Source organism: Lampris incognitus, chromosome 2, assembly GCF_029633865.1.
Source record: "Lampris incognitus isolate fLamInc1 chromosome 2, fLamInc1.hap2, whole genome shotgun sequence".
NCBI lineage: Eukaryota > Metazoa > Chordata > Actinopteri > Lampriformes > Lampridae > Lampris > Lampris incognitus.
The window spans coordinates 52837572-52855793 of NC_079212.1; positions in this window are offsets into that span (position 1 = coordinate 52837572).

Sequence of the window (18222 nt, forward strand, 5' to 3'; positions counted from 1 at the left end):
TCCGGTGAGGGTGTCTGAGGAATGGTAGCCTCAATGAGGGTCGTCGTCATTGTTGGTGGGCCGGGCAGTGTCGTCATAACCTCGGGTGGCAGTTGTAATGATCTGTGCCCTCTGGCTATGTTAACTTATAACATTAATAAAGCAAGGACGACTTCTCTCGTGCTGGGTGTTTATTCACCGACCGGATTTCCACTGACGTTGTTACGTACATCACGTGACTTTGTTGTGGCGCTACGGAAAGCCGTAAGGGACATTAGCAAATCAAACATTACTAGCAAATATTACATCTCCCTTTTTCTGAAAAGTGCTACAGACCACGTTGAGCACGTTTATAAGCGAATACAATCTTAGTAAGAAAGAATATGAAAGTGGAACTCTTATATAACTGGACTGCAACAAAGTAGTGTAAAACATTTCCTTCACTGTCTAAATGTGACACCCTAATAACATTTCATCTTTTTTTTTCATTTCATTACTGGTAACTGCAAACAGCAGGTAGGTACACAAGGTAAGTGAACGCTGTAAATATTTCTTTTCAAAACATAGCAGGTATAGTACAGGTTGGTGTACAATTCTCTCTTTTTTTACATTCATAAGTCAAGGATTTGTCTTGGTTTGATCGTGCGACCTGACCTCGTGGTCTAACCAAGCTGTGTGTCTGGTTGTCGCTGATTGTTCGTGTCTGGAGGTTCAGCATGCTCTTGCTGATGGGCTTGTGTGTTGTTGTTAGCGCAGGTAACAGTCTGCTGTGAAGTGTGTGTGTGTGTAGTGTGAGTGTTCACTCTGCTTTGTCGCAGGTGTTGACGGTTGCGTTGGTAGATCTGACCTTCTTTGGTTTGGATGTGGTAGCTCCTGTCTGTGTTCGCTGGTCTTTCCACAGTTGCAGGTCTCCAGGATCCATCCTCCTGCCGGAAGCGGATTGGTGTGCCTGCGGGCAGGTGGGGCAGAGGTTTGGCTGTTCGGTTGTAGTATGCCTGCTGGCGCTGTTGACATACCTCTCTCCTTTTGTGAACATCCTCCTGACTGGCGATCTGTGGCTGCAGGTGGTTTGCTGTTGATGGGAGAATGGACCGCAGCCTCCGACTCATCAGTAGCTGTGCCGGTGATTTCAGGTTGTCCACCGGTGTGTTGCGATACTCCAGTAAGCTCATGTAGGGGTCTTTGTTCTCAGCTTTGGCTCTGTCCAGGATGCGTTTGGCCGTCTGGACAGTCTTCTCGGAGAGGCCGTTGCTCTGTGGGTAGTGGGGGCTTGTGGTGGTGTGTGAGAAACCCCATGTCTGTGAGAAGTTGCGGAACTCACCAGAGCTGTAGCACGGACCGTTGTCACTGATGATAGTCTCGGGGATTCCGTGTCGAGCCATTGCTGCTTTCAGCTTCATGATGACGGCAGATGAGGTGCAGCTGTAAAGTCTCTCTAGCTCGAAGAATCTGGAGTAGTAGTCCACAGTGACTATGAAGTCCTGTGAGTTCCATGTGAATAGGTCTGTGCCTATCACTTGCCACGGCCGCTCGGGTATGGCGTGTGACATCATTGGTTCCTTTGCATTTGCGCTGCGCCGTTCTTGGCATATGCTGCAGTCTGCTACCGCATCCTCGATCTGTTTCCCCATGCCAGGCCAGAACAGTAAGTCTCTTGCTCGGCATTTGCTTTTTTCCACGCCAAGGTGGCTGGCATGGATGCGCTGTATCATGTCCTTGCGAAGCTTTTGGGGGACAATGATTCTCTCACCTTTGAACAGGATACCGTCCATTTCTGAGATTTCTGCTCTGTGGTTCCAGTATTCCTGGATGCTGGGCGGGCACTTTTTCTTTGTGTCTGGCCAGCCAGTGAGTGTGGCTCGTCTGAGTGCGGTGAGCTGTGGATCTTGCGCTGTTTCCTGCTTGATTTCTGTGAGTCTTGTGTCGCTCACAGGGATGTTGCTGAGGACTGTGTGCACTTGGGCCTCCATCCCTTCCTGTAGGTCACTGTCGTGGTGTTCTATTGACTTGCATGACAGTGTGTCGGCCACCGGTATGTCCTTACCGGGGCGGTGGATGATTTGGATGTCGTATTTTTGGAGCGCCAGGATCATCCGTTGCAGCCGGGGTGGTGCTGCTGCCAGTGGCTTTTTTAGTATTGCCTCCAGAGGCTTGTGGTCTGACTCCACAATCACTTTTCGTCCGTACATGTACTCGTGGAACCTCTTGCAGCCGAAGACCACAGCGCAGAGCTCCTTCTCTATCTGTGCGTAGTTTTCTTCAGTGCTGTTGAGTGGCTTGGACGCATAAGCAATTGGTTTGCCATCTTGAAGCATGACAGCCCCAAGGCCACTTTTGGATGCATCCACTTGGAGTCGCAGCTCTTTCTGCGGGTCGAAATATGAGAGTACTGGACCTGGGTGCTGTGTAATGAGATTCTTCATCTCTTGGAACGCCTTGTCGTGGACTGCATCCCACACAAACTCACTGTCCTGTTTCAGAAGCTGTCTGAGGGGTGAGTTTATCTGTGAGAGGTGTGGAGCGAATCTGGCGAGGTAGTTGATCATGCCGAGGACTGTCTCCAGCTCTGCTTTGTTCTGTGGGGGTTGCATGTCCTTGACCGCCTTCACCTTGTGTGGGTCTGGTTTGATGCCTTCGTGTGAGAGCGTGTGGCCGAAGTAGCGTACCTCGGAGCCTCACCCCTCGCTCCCTTGTGCGCTTCAGCATCGCTCTGAGACGCTGGTCATGTTCCTCTTTAGTCTTGCCGAACACTAGTATGTCGTCCACTATGGCCGTCACACCGTCCAATCCTTCATATGTTTCATCCACGCGTCTCTGGAACTCGTCTTGAGCGGACACGATTCCGAATGGCAGTCTGAGGAAACGATACCTGCCAAACACTGTGTTAAATGTCGTCAACATTGAGGATTCAGTGCTCAGTTTGATGGCCCAATAGCCTGACCGCGCGTCTAACACGCTAAAGTACTCAGCTCCAGCGAGCTTTGTGGTGGCGTCCTCCAGCGTGGGGAGGGGGTAGTGAGGTCGTTGTATCACTTTGTTAAGAGCTCTGGGGTCTAAACACACTCAAGTTTGCCTGTCTTTGGCTTCTCAACAATGACGAGTGCGTTCACCCATTCTGTGGGTTCTGTTACCTTACAGATTATGCCGCCTTTCTCCATGCTGTCAAGCTCGTCCCTCAGTTTGCTGCGTAGGGCGATGGGGATTCTGCGTGGCGGGCAGACGACCGGCGTTGCATCTGGTGTGACGCGGAAGGTGCACTCGCCTGGGAACTCTCCTATTCCCTGTGTAGCCCGTGGAATTAGATACCACACAGGACACAATTACTTCCGGGGTTCTTGTAGCTTTAATTTTATTGTTTGAACCTTAGAATGCAGATCGTTTTACTGAGTTCATACATTCCTGCGTCTTTCGAGCAAACAGCTCATAAATGTTCACAGATGTGGCAAGTTTAACAGAAAAGATTTTAAAAAGGGAAATAATAAATACAAAATACGGTGCAAAATACGGTGCAAAATACGGCAGTGGACTATGTACGTTAAACAGGGTTTAACAAAGACATGTGGAACTTCCTGAAGATCGCGCAACTTCTCACTGTCAGTTACCTTTAAACAGAATTAAAATGCATATAAAACCTTTACATCCCAAATACAATGGCATGGTGTGGCTTTATTCACGCCAACATTACCTTGTCATGCCTGCAATGGCGAACAGCGGTCGACGGCTCGCGCCCAAAATCACCGAACATCAACTCCAGTAGCGTCTAAATCAAACCATCTTGTCAAATTACCGACATACAATATTGTTTGGAATAATGTTACAGGTATATTTCACAAGATATTTACCCTTACTTACTACGGAGTCAGAGCACTGTCACACCGCAATCTTCAGGCGCTCCACACAAGAAAAAAAAGAAAGAATACCCAAGATGCACTTGGATAACTTGCACGGAGTTACAATAAAAGTCCGCCACTGCCACTTACTGGTCAAAACATGCAATGACAACCAAAACTATAAAAATACACTCACAATCTGCCTCACAATTTAAATACATCAAATGACATTTTACATGGCTTGACAGTGTAACAATTACATATATTAACAGTTAAACTATACTAAATTTAAGTGGAAAATCTTTTAACATATTTAACAGATTTACCACCCGGCTACATACTCCCCTGCAAATATAGTCAAAGTCCTCGGTGACTACGAAACATGAACTGACTCAAATACTCCCTGCAAGGCCTTTTCAAAGAGAGCAGCACCCAGGCTTGTCAAAACCTTAGAGACCATGTCTGTGCTGACTGAGACTGCATTACAGGCTGACTTTGGCAGATGAAATGGGTTTGAATGAGATCCAGCCATTTCCCGCTTGCTTTTCCTAATGGCAGGTTTAGGTGCATAGGTTCTACGTCCTGCTCCACCAGCATCCTCTGTTAGTGCGGGCCTGTCCCTGTTTTCAATAATGGGCAAGTCACTGTCGCTAACGTTTGGATGCACATCATTAACACATTCTGTTTCTGTACCACAATTTCTCATATCTGAATAACCTTCCTCAGGTCCTTCACCGTCACTCTCATCTGTGGGTGCTGTCACAGGTAAAGTAACACTTTCTGCTGCAAGAGGCAGGTTAGGTACTTGCACAAGCCGGCGAGGGATGACTTCCTCAACAATAACAAAATCAGCCTCAGGTGACTCAGGCTCATCCTCAGCTACAGGCTGTGTAGTGGTCTGTAACCTAGTTCTAGTTCTTGGTTTGGGAACTGGTTTCGCACAAGGTCGCAACTCTGACCTATGAACTCTTTTAATGGGACCTCCCTCAAAAGGTTCAACAGTGTGTGTGGTACCCTGGATGTCAACTACCTTGTAGACTGTTGAGGTCCATGTGTCCTGAATCTTATGTCTACCTGGGGGTCTGTGACGTAGGAAAACCAACTGACCAATGTCCACAGGAGGACAATACACCTTCTCATTTTGCAGTGAGATCCTCTCAGCTGCCTTCTGCTCTGAGTACTCTCTGGCTCTCTGATGTGCCTGTCGGAGTCTCTCCTGATGAACAGACAACCAATCCTGTTTCCTGTCTGACACACACTCACGCCCTAATAAAGCATCTACTGGGAGATGTGGCTGTACCCCGAAAAGCAAATAATAAGGCGAGTACCCTGTGGTGGAATGAGGAGTGACATTATAGGCATATACTACTTAAGACAGATGCTCTGGCCAATGCTTTTTTTTCTCTGGTGGGAGTGTCCTTAACAAGTCATGGAGTGTGCGATTGTATCTTTCACACTGACCGTTTCCCTGTGGCCTGTAGGGAGTTGTCCGTGTCTTTTTAACCCCATAGAGTTTGCACAGCTCTGCTATAATTTCACTCTCGAAATTTCGACCTTGGTCTGAGTGCAGTCTCTCTGGGACCCCATATTTCATGAACCACTCCCTGAGTAAAACTTTAGCTGTAGTGTCAGCCTTCTGGTCTTTGGTAGCATACGCTTGTGTGAACTTTGTAAACACATCGGTCACAACAAGGACATTTTCACGGCCATCTGAAGCTGCCTCCAACACTGTAAAATCAACAGCCACCACTTCTAGAGGTCGGGAGGCCAGGAATGCCTGAACTGGAGCATGGATTTTTGGCTGAGGCATCTTGGTCAAAATGCACCGCTTGCAGTTTTTAACCCAGCTTTCCACATCCTCGCATAGCCCTACCCAAAAACACCTCCCTCTTAGCAAGTTTACAGTGCGCTCTATGCCCTGATGTCCCATGTTGTTATGTACATTTTCTAGAACTTGGTCCCTCAAACAACTAGGCACGAGTAACTGCCACACTTCTCCATGACGTGGGTCTGTGATAACCCTGTACAACAACCCTTCTCGTTGTTGTATGCATCTCCATTGTTTCAACAATCTTTTCACTTGACTAGACAGGGCTGCTCTCTCTCTGGGACATGGCCTCCTCCCCCGATCCCAAAATGCCCTAAACTCTTTTAGGGTGGGGTCACCTGCCTGAAAACCTACCAGCTCCTCTCTGGTATAACCTGGCAGTGTGGGGGTGTTGCCCTGTTTAGTACCTGTCTCACCAGACCTCGACTCCCCAGCACGGATCTGTCTCACTTTGTAACACTCCAGACCTCTAGAGACAAGACCAGGATCCAGAACTGTTCCTCGCTCAATCAGATTACACACAGTGATACAGTCGCCAAATCCGAGTCAGGGTCTGTTTCAGGCTCCCCTGCAAACTCCTGCCTAGAGAGAGCATCTGCGGCGGCATTACTGCAACCAGGACGGTACTTAACCTCAAAATCAAAAACAGACGGTTGCGCTACCCACCTCTGCTCTATAGCACCTAACTTGGCTGTCTTGAGGTGGCAGAGGGGATTGTTATCAGTCAGGACAACAAACTTTGAACCAAGCAAGTAACCCCTGAATTTTTCAGCAACTGCCCATTTTAAGGCAAGCAACTCCAACTTCATGCTACTATAATTTCGGTCATTCTTCTCAGCCTGGCGTAGTCTGCGGCTAGCATATGCTAGGACACGTCTGGTGTCACCTTGCTGCTGACACAATACAGCGCCTAATCCATGCTGACTAGCATCTGTCTCAACTACAAATGGTTGTGTGAAATCGGCAAAACCCAAAATGGGAGCAGAGGTAAGTTTTTCCTTTAACTGCTCAAAGGAAGAGTCACACTCTGGTGTCCACATATTACAAAACTGGTGACCTACTTTCCCTGTTTTTTTCACACCTGAACATTTTTTTACTAGGTCATGCAGTGGCCCGGCAATCTGTGAGAAGCCTCGAATGAATCTCCTGTAGTAACTACAGAAACCCAAGAACGACTGCAGCTCTTTGGCAGTGGTTGGGACCTTCCAGTTCTTAACAGCAGAGACCTTGGAGGGGTCAGTTCCTATACCTTCTGCTGACACCTGATGACCCAAAAACTTCACTGACTGTTGTAGAAAAGCACACTTCTGCAACTTCACCTTAAGGCCCGTCTCTGCCAGTCTCTTAAACACAGTCTCAAGTCTCTCCAAATGCTGCTCAAATATCTCTGAAAAAACCAAGATGTCATCTAGGTAGACCAGGAGTATCTGAAAAATGAGATCATTCATAGTAACTTGCATAAGTCTCTGAAATGTAGCTGGACCGTTACAAACACCAAAAGGCATTCTCACGTACTCATACAGACCAAACGGTGTAGTAAATGCAGTCTTAGTCCGATCTCTCTCATGCATAGCTACCTGGTGGTATCCGCTCGCCAGATCTATGGTCGAAAAGAACTTTGCCCCTCTCAGCGCATCAAAACTCTCATCAATTCTCGGGAGCGGGAATGCATCACGTCTTGTCTTTGAGTTGAGTTTCCTGTAATCAACACATAGCCTCAGACTACCATCTGCCTTTCTCACTAGTACTATGGGCGAAGCATAAGCACTAGAGCTTTCTTGAATGACCCCTTTTTTAAGCAGCTTGCCAATATGTTCCCTGACTTCACTGTACTGTGTGGGTGGGATTCGTCTGTATGGCTGTGTTACAGGTATGTCATCTGTCAGATGGATCTCATGTTGTACTTTGTCAGTGTGGCCTAGATCTTCATCTTCTGTTGCAAACACAAAAGAGTACTTCTCCAGTAACAAAGTCAGCTGTGCTTGCTGTTCTGGGCTACCACAAAAATTGAGCTTGCCGAGAATTTCCTGCACATCTGTCGGTGTTTCGGGGTGTTCACTGATACTCACTTGTTCAGTATCTGCTGAGATTCTCTGGAACTGTACCTCACAAAGCTCATCACTTTTCACACAGTCTACCTGAGTCAAAACCCCTAGCCTAGTCCGTGGCCCTAGCCAGATATCTTCATCAGACATGTTCATGACTCGGACTGGAAAAATGTGATTGCCCGATGAAACCAAAGTAGGCACAACAACCAAACCTCCAGGAACGGGGACACCCACAGACTCCAGCAACAAAAAAGAACCATCCTCACTCACGGTCCTGAGTCCCCTAGCCATAACTGTAGCAGCAGATGAAGCAGGTATATGGACTACATCCTTACCAGCTACCCTAGCGAAAGAGAGTCTGTCTGTTGCATGTACTGCATGAAGATGATTAAAAGCCTCTCTCCAGTTTGAGTCAAACCTCTCCTGCAGTGTGGTGTCAAACTCAGTGTGTACTAGCTCTCTGCATTTTTTGACAATGTTCATCCCTATTAGACCTGGAACAGAGGAAGAGTGTTCAGAATCTTTAACTATCAGAAGACCTCGCTCTGGGATAGTCAGACCCATGGCTTCTACATCAAGCTCCACATAGCCCATATAGGGTATGTCTAATCCATTAGCTGCAGTGATCTTTAACCACTCAGATGCCGGGTGAATGTCTTCACCTTTCACTGACAGGTGTTCCCTGAAAAAACTCTCAGAAATTGTACTGACCTGGCTACCAGTGTCAAGTAAGCAGGACACTGTAACACCTCGTAGTTTCACCTCAACAGTTTTACATTCTCCGACTGCACGCTCTAAGATCCTGCTTCTGTCTGGAGTCTCTTTTGGTGAGCCAGCTTCCTCCCCTCGAGTTGTGTGGCTCATGACAACTGAGGGTGCGAGTTTTCCTGCACTACATAAGAACTAGGTGTTGCGTCCCCTTGACCCCCTCTGGCCTGTGAGCATTTTCTTGCAATGTGACCTATGCCTCTACACTTGAAACAGATAGGCTGACCATCTGGTGTGAACTTTGTCTGGGGTCTAGGTCGTGGCTTGGGCTCTAGGAATGTCTGTTGAGTGCTGCGCTTACTCAGTTCACCTACAGCAAAGGCTAGATCAGCGAGTGTTTTGCCTAACTCTGCTAGCTGTTTTTCTTGATGGGCTACTGCTCTCCGAACATCATTTAATGCAATACCTTGGTCATTGTTTGTTTTAATAATAGAGCACTGGGTTTCCGGAACCTCTGATGTAACTTGGTTGCTCTTTATGACCCTGGGACGATGAGACCTGCTGTCCTCCATCTCCCACAGGAGGGCCTCGTTCCTCACATCTAGAAGACTGCTCTCTGGTTTGTCCCTAACCATTTTCCTGAGTTCACGCCTGAGTGCTGCTTCTCTTAAACCCTCAATAAACCGGTCTCTGAGCACAGTTTTCTCATTAGGTATTACATCTGTGGACTGTTTCACTACAGAGCTCAAAATCTGGGATAGTGCATGGGAGTAGTCACGGAGGTCTTCTCCATCAGTTTGGTTACGGTTGTAAAAGGTCTGCAAAAGCTGTGTGGAACTGCGCTTTTCCCCAAATGCATTGCTCAGGTAAGAGTATAAATCACTGGGCCCCACTGACTGACCCCTCATGCATAGTCGCACCTCTTCCAATGCAGGGCCATGCAATAGAGATAGTATATAGTCACATTGTTCTTCTGTTGTTTGCTCTCTGTATCTTAAAACCCTTTCAACCTCTTCAATAAACTCTTCGACAGATCTCCTGTCTGTACCACACTCCCCACTAAATGCTTGGATCTGGCGTTCTCTTGGAAAGTAGATGTATGAACGTGTGGGTGCACTGTTATCACTTGCTCTCTGAGCCCTTGCTTCACCATTTAACCTGGTGAGCTCATCTCGCAGTCTGGCAAGCTCTTGCATGGTGGTCTGCATTTCTTTTGTAGCACCTTCACCTATACCCATTATGCCACCTGAGGTGTGGCCATTATCATTACGTGAACTCCCCTCATCACCAGAACCACTAGACATAATGATATATTAATCTTTACTCAGTCCAGTATAAATGAGGATATTTAGTTCAAAACCTGGTTCAAGGATACTACAAGGACAGTCTTTAACTTGGAGCCTTGCTGGATCTTGGTCTTTGTAGCTGAAGTTAGCGCTGGAGTCCTCTGCGCTGGTACGGCTGAGTCGTGTGAAACAGGAAGCACCAGAACCTCTTAGATGCCCTCACGTCGTCTCTCGCTGGTCACCACCTCCACAGCAGGATGGCTTCAGACTCAACACCAACGGACGTCACCAGCAATCTTCACCACTGCCGTATTTTTTTTTAAGTAAAAATAAGCCACTCTGTTGCCAATTTAAAAAAAATATTTTAGCTACACCCCACTCCTGGTACCAAAATTATGTAGCCCGTGGAATTAGATACCACACAGGACACAATTACTTCCGGGGTTCTTGTAGCTTTAATTTTATTGTTTGAACCTTCGAATGCAGATCGTTTTACTGAGTTCATACATTCCTGTGTCTTTCGAGCAAACAGCTCATAAATGTTCACAGATGTGGCAAGTTTAACAGAAAAGATTTTAAAAAGGGAAATAATAAATACAAAATACGGTGCAAAATACGGTGCAAAATACGGTGCAAAATACGGCAGTGGACTATGTACGTTAAACAGGGTTTAACAAAGACATGTGGAACTTCCTGAAGATCGCGCAACTTCTCACTCTGTCAGTTACCTTTAAACAGAATTAAAATGCATATAAAACCTTTACATCCCAAATACAACGGCATGGTGTGGCTTTATTCACGCCAACATTACCTTGTCATGCCTGCAATGGCGAACAGCGGTCGACGGCTCGCGCCCAAAATCACCGAACATCAACTCCAGTAGCGTCTAAATCAAACCATCTTGTCAAATTACCGACATACAATATTGTTTGGAATAATGTTACAGGTATATTTCACAAGATATTTACCCTTACTTACTACGGAGTTAGAGCACTGTCACACCGCAATCTTCAGGCGCTCCACACAAGAAAAAAAAAGAAAGAATACCCAAGATGCACTTGGATAACTTGCACGGAGTTACAATAAAAGTCCGCCACTGCCACTTACTGGTCAAAACATGCAATGACAACCAAAACTATAAAAATACACTCACAATCTGTCTCACAATTTAAATACATCAAATGACATTTTACATGGCTTGCCAGTGTAACAATTAAATATATTAACAGTTAAACTATACTAAATTTAAGTGGAAAATCTTTTAACATATTTAACAGATTTACCACCCGGCTACACCTGGAAAACATCTGCATACTCATCCATTATGCTCTGTGATGTGACATTGTTTTCCTCGCTCACAGCCATCACTATTTTTACCAAGTTTAGGTCACGGCATGTTTTCATTGCCATGACTGGTGGGGCGTTTGTGTCAATGACGTAAAAGTCCAGCATCATTGCATTGTCTCTGTACTTACATTTGAGTTTGCATGTGCCTTTCACGCTCAGCGCGCCTCCTCCATATTCAGTGAGTCTGTGTATTGCTGGTTTCAGTGTCACATTTTTGAACAGCGCCTGGAACAGGTTGGTGGGAATAGTATTGGCCTGTGCCCCAGTGTCTAGTTTAAACTTTACCTTCTGTGGAGGTGTGCCAATTCCAACCTCTACGTAAGCCTGCTCGTTGCTTTTTCCGTTGTTCTCTATTGAGATGCAGTCTATGTACAGCTCTGTCTGTTCTGCCACAGCGGTGCTCTCCACTGTAATGTTGTCGAAGTACAGTTCTTCCTGCTCTCTGTCAGTGGTGTACTCTTCTGGGTTCTCTCCGACGGCATGTACTGTGCCGCGGTAGTACTTTGTCTGTCCCTGGGAGCTAGACTTGCATACTTTAGCAAAATGATTGAGCTTCTTGTATTTAATGCATTGTTTACCCTTAGCTGGGCAAGTGGCTTTAGCGCCGTGTAGCCCTCCACAATAGCTACACGCCCTGGCGGCGGTGCTAACGTTACCCTCCCTTTGTCTGAAGTTAGCGTTAGCTGCTTTGGGTGCGTTCGGTTTGTAAGTCTTTCTGCCTATTGCGTGCACCGTTTCATGCATGCTGCCCTGGCCCATAGACTTTAGCTGTTGCTTTGCTAGCTCGTGTGAGCGGGCTACATCTATGGCTTTTTCTAGCGTTAGCTCAGCTCCCTGGCTAAGTAGCTTTTCTCTCACTCTGGGTGAGTTGGTGGCAAACACGATGCGGTCCCTGACCATCTCGTCGGCATTTGGGTAGCCACAGTCTTTGACTAGGAGCTTTAGCTCAGTTACAAATTGTTCGAAGGATTCACTCTCTCCCTGCATCTTTTCATGAAATTTATATCTGGCATAAATCGGGTTTGCTTTGGGGGTGATGTACTCAGTGTACTTATCGTAGTACGTTTCTAGCTTCTTGGCTTGTTCTCCGCTGAGTGTCCAAGTGTTGTGCACATCGCGCCCTTTTTCCCCTATCCAGAGCAGGAGGTAGCTGCATTTCTCCTCTTCGTTCTTCCCGCGCAGGGGGCCCTTGAACATTAGCTCCGTTTGTCGAAATCGTCTCCATGCTTCAGGTAAGTTCGCCGATTCCCAGTCCATCCGTGGAGCTGGAACGCCGTACGAATCCATATTGGGTATTTAAACTCCGCTACTCTGACACCAAGTAATGATCTGTGCCATCTGGCTATGTTAACTTATAACATTAATAAAGCAAGGACGACTTCTCTCGTGCTGGGTGTTTATTCACCGACCGGATTTCCACTGACGTTGTTACGTACATCACGTGACTTTGTTGTGGCGCTACGGAAAGACGTAAGGGACATTAGCAAATCAAATATTACTAGCAAATATTACAGCAGTGATGGTGACAGTGGAGGTGGGGGCGGCGGCGGCGGCGGCGTGGTGACAGGTGGAGTTGGCTGGATGTGGATACGTCCCACTTCCTCTCTGGATGGCGCCGGAGGGCCAGGGTCTCTGTGCCGAAGTGAATGGCATTACTCGACACATCGACCAGAGCCCCCCAGTGAGTCTGCAAGTCCAGCCCGATGATGCAAGGGTCTTGTATTTAAGCCAACCAAAACTCTGCCGATCTGGGAAGAGTTTTCAATTGGGGATATGGTCGGTTGGCTGGGTGGCAGTCTCCCCGCGGTGCCACCCCACTCTAGTTTTCCGACTGGGGAGCGCTACCTGTCGTGGTGCAGGGGCAGGGCAGTCACGGGCCCTGTGCCCCGCTTCTCCACAGCGGTAGCATGGATCATGAGGCGTCCAAAGTCTGAAGGGTGGTTGGCGTCAGCCTGGTTGCTTTCGGCGTGGTGACGAATGAGCTTGGCAGACGACCCCTCTTTCGACGTCTCCCTCATCTGCGTGGACCTCAGCCCGACGCACTCGGGGTCTTGGTTGGTTGTGTGGGGCCATCACAGCCTCCACCCTCTCTGCCTCTTCCAACGCAGTCTTGAAGGTCGTAGGTGCCGTGATGCGGAGGTGCTCCTTCAACCTCGGTGGGGTGAGCCCCTGGATGAAGGCACTCAGGGCTAACTCGTCACGAGCTGCTGGATCAAAAGTGGGGTAGCCACGATGTGCAAAGCAGCGCACGTCCGCTGCATAGGTTCCCAGGGTCTCGCCCTCTTGGCGGCGCCGGCGGGCCAGTCGGTCTAGCATGCTGTCAGTAGAGACCCGTTGGCCAAAGCGTCGTTCTAAAGCAGCGGCCAGTGTCTCGTAATCCTGCTGTTCTGATGGCGTAAGTTCGAGCAATACCTGCAACGCGTCTTGGATGCTCCACTGGTTGTGCCTTGCTGCCAGTTTTACTTGAGCTAGGTATGGCTCCAGGGCCGTGATGCCAGCATACCGTGGGAGCTTGAAGATCACTGGTGGTAGCAGCATCGCATTAGCAGGGGGTGCTGGGGTTGTCGTGACGTTGGTCAGTGAAGTGGGGACGGTGACGTAATGGCCGGCGGACATGTGGTCGGGGATGAAATCAGAGTGGGTCGAGCCGCTGAACCGGCCGGCCGTGCCGGGCCCTGCAGGACGGGGAGCGCTGGCTCCGTCCGCCCTTCCTCCGCCGGACATCTTCTTCCGGACGTCTATGTTCGTCTCCCGGAAAAGTTCTGTTTCAAGACGCCCAATGAAGTCTTCAATCTCACGGAGCTCCACGTCGAATTTGCTTCTTGATGTTGCCATTTCCTGTTGGTGGGTATTGGCTGCGATCCCACTTCTAACACCAGTTTGGCGAATGTAGAAGTAGTGACGAAGGTAACCTTCCAGTCTTCTCTATTGAACTCACGCAGATACAGGATCTTCAGTAGAGTTGCGACGCAATACATGGACGTCATCTACCTGAACAACAATGTTGATCAGGGTTTCAGTACCAAACCTACACAACACAACAGAACGACAACTACAATCACACCACACCAAATACTAATCACATAAACGCATAAAACCACGTAAAACACTTACAAAACATTTAATAACAACACAATCTGAACGCAGTGCCTGATGGGTAAAACAGGAGGGCACAATTCTAACGGGGTAGCCTCTTCGCTACAGTATGTTATGCATTCCAAGGCTAACATTTAAGCACTTTACAGCATTTTAAGAGTTAATATTTCTAAAACATACCTGCAAGTGATGTACGAGCGTCATCCCGCTGCTTCTTCTGTTTTCGCTGCTCCGCTCCTGACTCCTGCTGCCTGTTCGAAGCCGTGGTGTGTAGCTAACGTTTAAGCTAGCACCAGGCTTGAGTTTGTTAGGCGCCATCGCACAGACCATAGGAAGGAGGAGGAGGGGGGCACCATACTTCATTTTATTATGTCGATGAAATATGTATATCTTTGTACTACCTATGTGACCCTATTCTTCTGTCCGCCGGCCCGAACACCCCTTGAACAGTCTCTGCGTTGTGTTATTTTTTGTTAAATAATTAATCATTATGAAAATTATAAATAAATAAGTAATTCTGGTGCCCCCTCCAGCAGTTGATGCCCTAAGCACGGTGCGTGATGCGCGTTGTGGGAGCGGCGGCCCTGTGTCTACCCTGCTCTCCCCCTCAGTTGTTCAGACTCGACATGTAAACACATTATAACAACATGCTCACAAACTTTGTATGGAAACATAAACATCATCATCTGCAGAAGGCGGTCCTTTGTGGATCCAGAGCGGAGGGCGGCTTTGAACCGTTGGACTTGATGGACTTGAATCACACCTTGAAGGTTAAATGGTTAAACGAGTGTTTATGGGCACCAAATTCATTATGGTACGTCGTCCCACACAACATATGTAATGAAATGGGAGGTCTTAAATGTTTACTAGTGTGTAACTACAGTGTTGCAGGGCTACCGGTCAACAAGCTGTCATGGCAGGGAAGCTGCGCTATTTGTTACGGCTCGCCCACCCCGCGCCGTGGCCCACCCACCCCGCGCCGGTAGCCAATCAGCTCGTCAGGGCCGGGCTTAGCCGTCAGGGCTGGGCTTAAGTTAAGTGGCCTCCCACGCGCCCGTTGTCAGTTCGTGTTGTAAGCTCCTCGCAGTAGCGGCCACTCTCCTCTCACGGTCCTTTTCTCTACGAACTCGTCCCAGCCCTTGGTTCATGTTTTCCCTTGCAAAGTTTCCCCGTGGAAGTATCCTGCCGTGTTCCCGTTTGGATTACCCGCGAGTTTTTCTTCTTGGACTTCCCGTTTTTCTTGTCGCTCATTGCCTTCCTGTGTTTGACTATTTGTACGCGTAAGGAATAAAGTACGCCAGTTTTCGGCTAACCCCATCTCTGTCTGATGTCGTGCGCTTGGGGTCTTCCACAAACCCTAACAGTACGAACTGACCATGACGACCCCAGCCGACACAGAGCGTACCGGCCAGTCCGCTTCGAGCGGCTCTCATCGAACAGATCCAACTGACTAACTCCCACACCTAGCAGCTAGAGGCGGCCTCCGCCGCGGTGAGAGATCTTCAGACTCGGGTCCAGCCCCTCCAGGCCTGTGTGGGTAACCTAACGAGCCAGCAGGCGGCGTTGGCGAGCCAACAAGCAGAGATCCTGCGGCAGTTGCAAACCATCACGGCGACTCTCACAATCCAGCCGCCGGGCCAGCCTGCCCCTGGAGTTGTGGGTAACCCGCCCCCTGGGCCCGCTGCCCCGGTTAACCCTGTGGGGCTCAACCCAGTTCCCATTTGATGGCGACTTTGAGACCTGTGCCACGTTCATCATGCAGTGTGAGCTGATCTTCCTGCACCAACCCAGCATGTTCACGTCTGATGCTGCCCGGGTCGCTTACATGACCAACCTGCTCACAGGCCGAGCAGCTCAGTGGGCCACTGCTTCCTGGTCCATGAAGGCCAGTTTCTGCCTCACCTACGAGTCCTTTGAGGCGGAACTACGGAAGGTTTTCCACCATCCAGTCGGTGGCCAGGACCCTGGTGCTCGGCTGAGCAGTATCCAGCAGGGCAGTGGCAGTGTCACAGACTACTCGGTGGAGTTCAGGCTGGCCGCAGCTGAGAGCGGCTGGAACGACCAGTCACTTCGGGTCACCTTCCGGAGAGGTCCCAGCGAGGCTGTCAAGGACCAGCTAGCCGCCCGGGAGGAGCCCACCTCCCTCGAGGACCTGATCAAGCTCGCCATCCGCATCGACAGACACCTCCGGGAGAGGAGGCGCGAGCGAGCCCTGCGTGGATCCCCATCCATTCCCCAGTCGTCCAGCCCTCCTAACAGGACCCCTACTCCTGCTCGCCCCACTTTCCTTGTGGCCGTTTCTACCCCCGCGCTCCAGACCACGACGGGGGAGGAACCTATGCAGCTGGGGAGCACATGCCTTAGTCTGGCCGAACGGGAGGCCCGGTTCAAGGCGGGTCAATGCCTCTACTGTGGCCAGAAGGGACATCTGATCAGCGGCTGCCCCACTCGGCCAAAAGACTAGGCTCACTGGGGCCCCGGGAGATCCTAGTGAGCCACTTTTCCTATTCCCACCGTCCTGCCCCACAGAACCATCTAGTTAGCGTTACCCTGGCCTGGGCTGACCAGCGGCTCACGGTGGGTGCACTCCTTGACTCGGGGGCTGATGAGTGTTTCCTGGACTCAGAATTTGCTGCCCAGGCTAACATCCCGCTAGAGACGCTGGAGAAGCCCATGGAGGCCTTCGTGCTGGATGAGCGCTGCCTGGCCAGCGTCACCCAACGCACCCACCCTGTCTCTCTCACCATAGCAGGTAAACATGTGGAGAAACTTCGGTTTTACATCATCCAGTCCCCGTTAGTCCCTGTGATCCTAGGGCGCCCCTGGTTCATGCAGCATGAGCCACACATCGCCTGGGCCTCCGGTACCATCATGGAGTGGAGCGCCTCCTGTCATGCCCAATGTCTCCAGGCTGCTCCCGCCCCATCCTCCCGACGTGCCCCTAGTGCCCCGCCTCCCGACCTCTCCTCTGTTCCCCCTGAGTACCATGAGTTAGGTGAGGTTTTCAGCAAGACCCGGGCCCAATCTCTTCCTCCTCATCGGCCCTATGACTGTGCTATCAACCTCCACTCTGGGGCACCCCTTCCCAGCAGTCGTCTGTACAGTCTGACCATCCCCGAGAAGGCTGCGATGGACGAGTACATCTCCGAGTCCTTGGCAGCAGGGCTCATTCGGCCCTCGTCCTCCCAGGTGGCAGCTGGATTCTTTTTCGTGAAGAAGAAGGACGGGGGCCTCCGACCCTGCATTGACTATCGCCAACTCAATGAGATAACCGTCAAAAACAAGTACCCCCTTCCTCTCATGAGTTCCACCCTTGAGCCCCTCACCCGGGCTACAGTCTTCACTAAGCTGGACCTCCAGTGTGCCTATCATCTGGTCCGGATCCGGAAGGGGGACGAGTGGAAGACAGCCTTTAAGACGCCCCGGGGTCATTATGAGTACCTGGTCATGCCGTTCGGCCTTGTCGTGTCCTACAAAACGCCCCCTCTCACATCTAGAATCTAACTTTCCCTTGTCCTGCTGGTAAGCATAGCATTCTGTCCCGAACTTTTGCATTCTAGCCATGTTGCACTTTTTTCCTGTCATTGCCGTGTATGGCATAGTGCCTGTGTGCTTGTTGAAGCATCTGTTTCTGGTGTGGGCTGCCTCCTGTACAGCATAATGCCAGAGGCTCTTTGGTAGACCACTATCCATTAGCATACACCTTGCCATCTCGAATAGTGTGCGTCCTTCTCTCTCTGCAACGCCATTTTGATGGGGAGAGTATGAGCAGGACGTCTCATGTCTTATTTTGTTCCGTCTCAACAGGGTTTGAAACTCCTTGCCTGTAAACTCAGTTCCATTATCCGACCTTATGCATTTCACTGTCCCATAGGGAGCTACATCTGCCAGAAATTTCTCGGTCGCTTGCACTGTGTCACTCTTTGTTTTTAAGAAATAAACACACACAGCCCCTGTGCACACATCTGTAAATGATTGCATGTACCTGAAACCATTAATGGACTCGTTTGCCACAGGACCGGCTAAATCAGTGTTTACCAACTCCAGTGGTGTCTTGGCTTTGTCTGTAGATTTCCTGTTCCTGTTTTGGGTAAACTTCC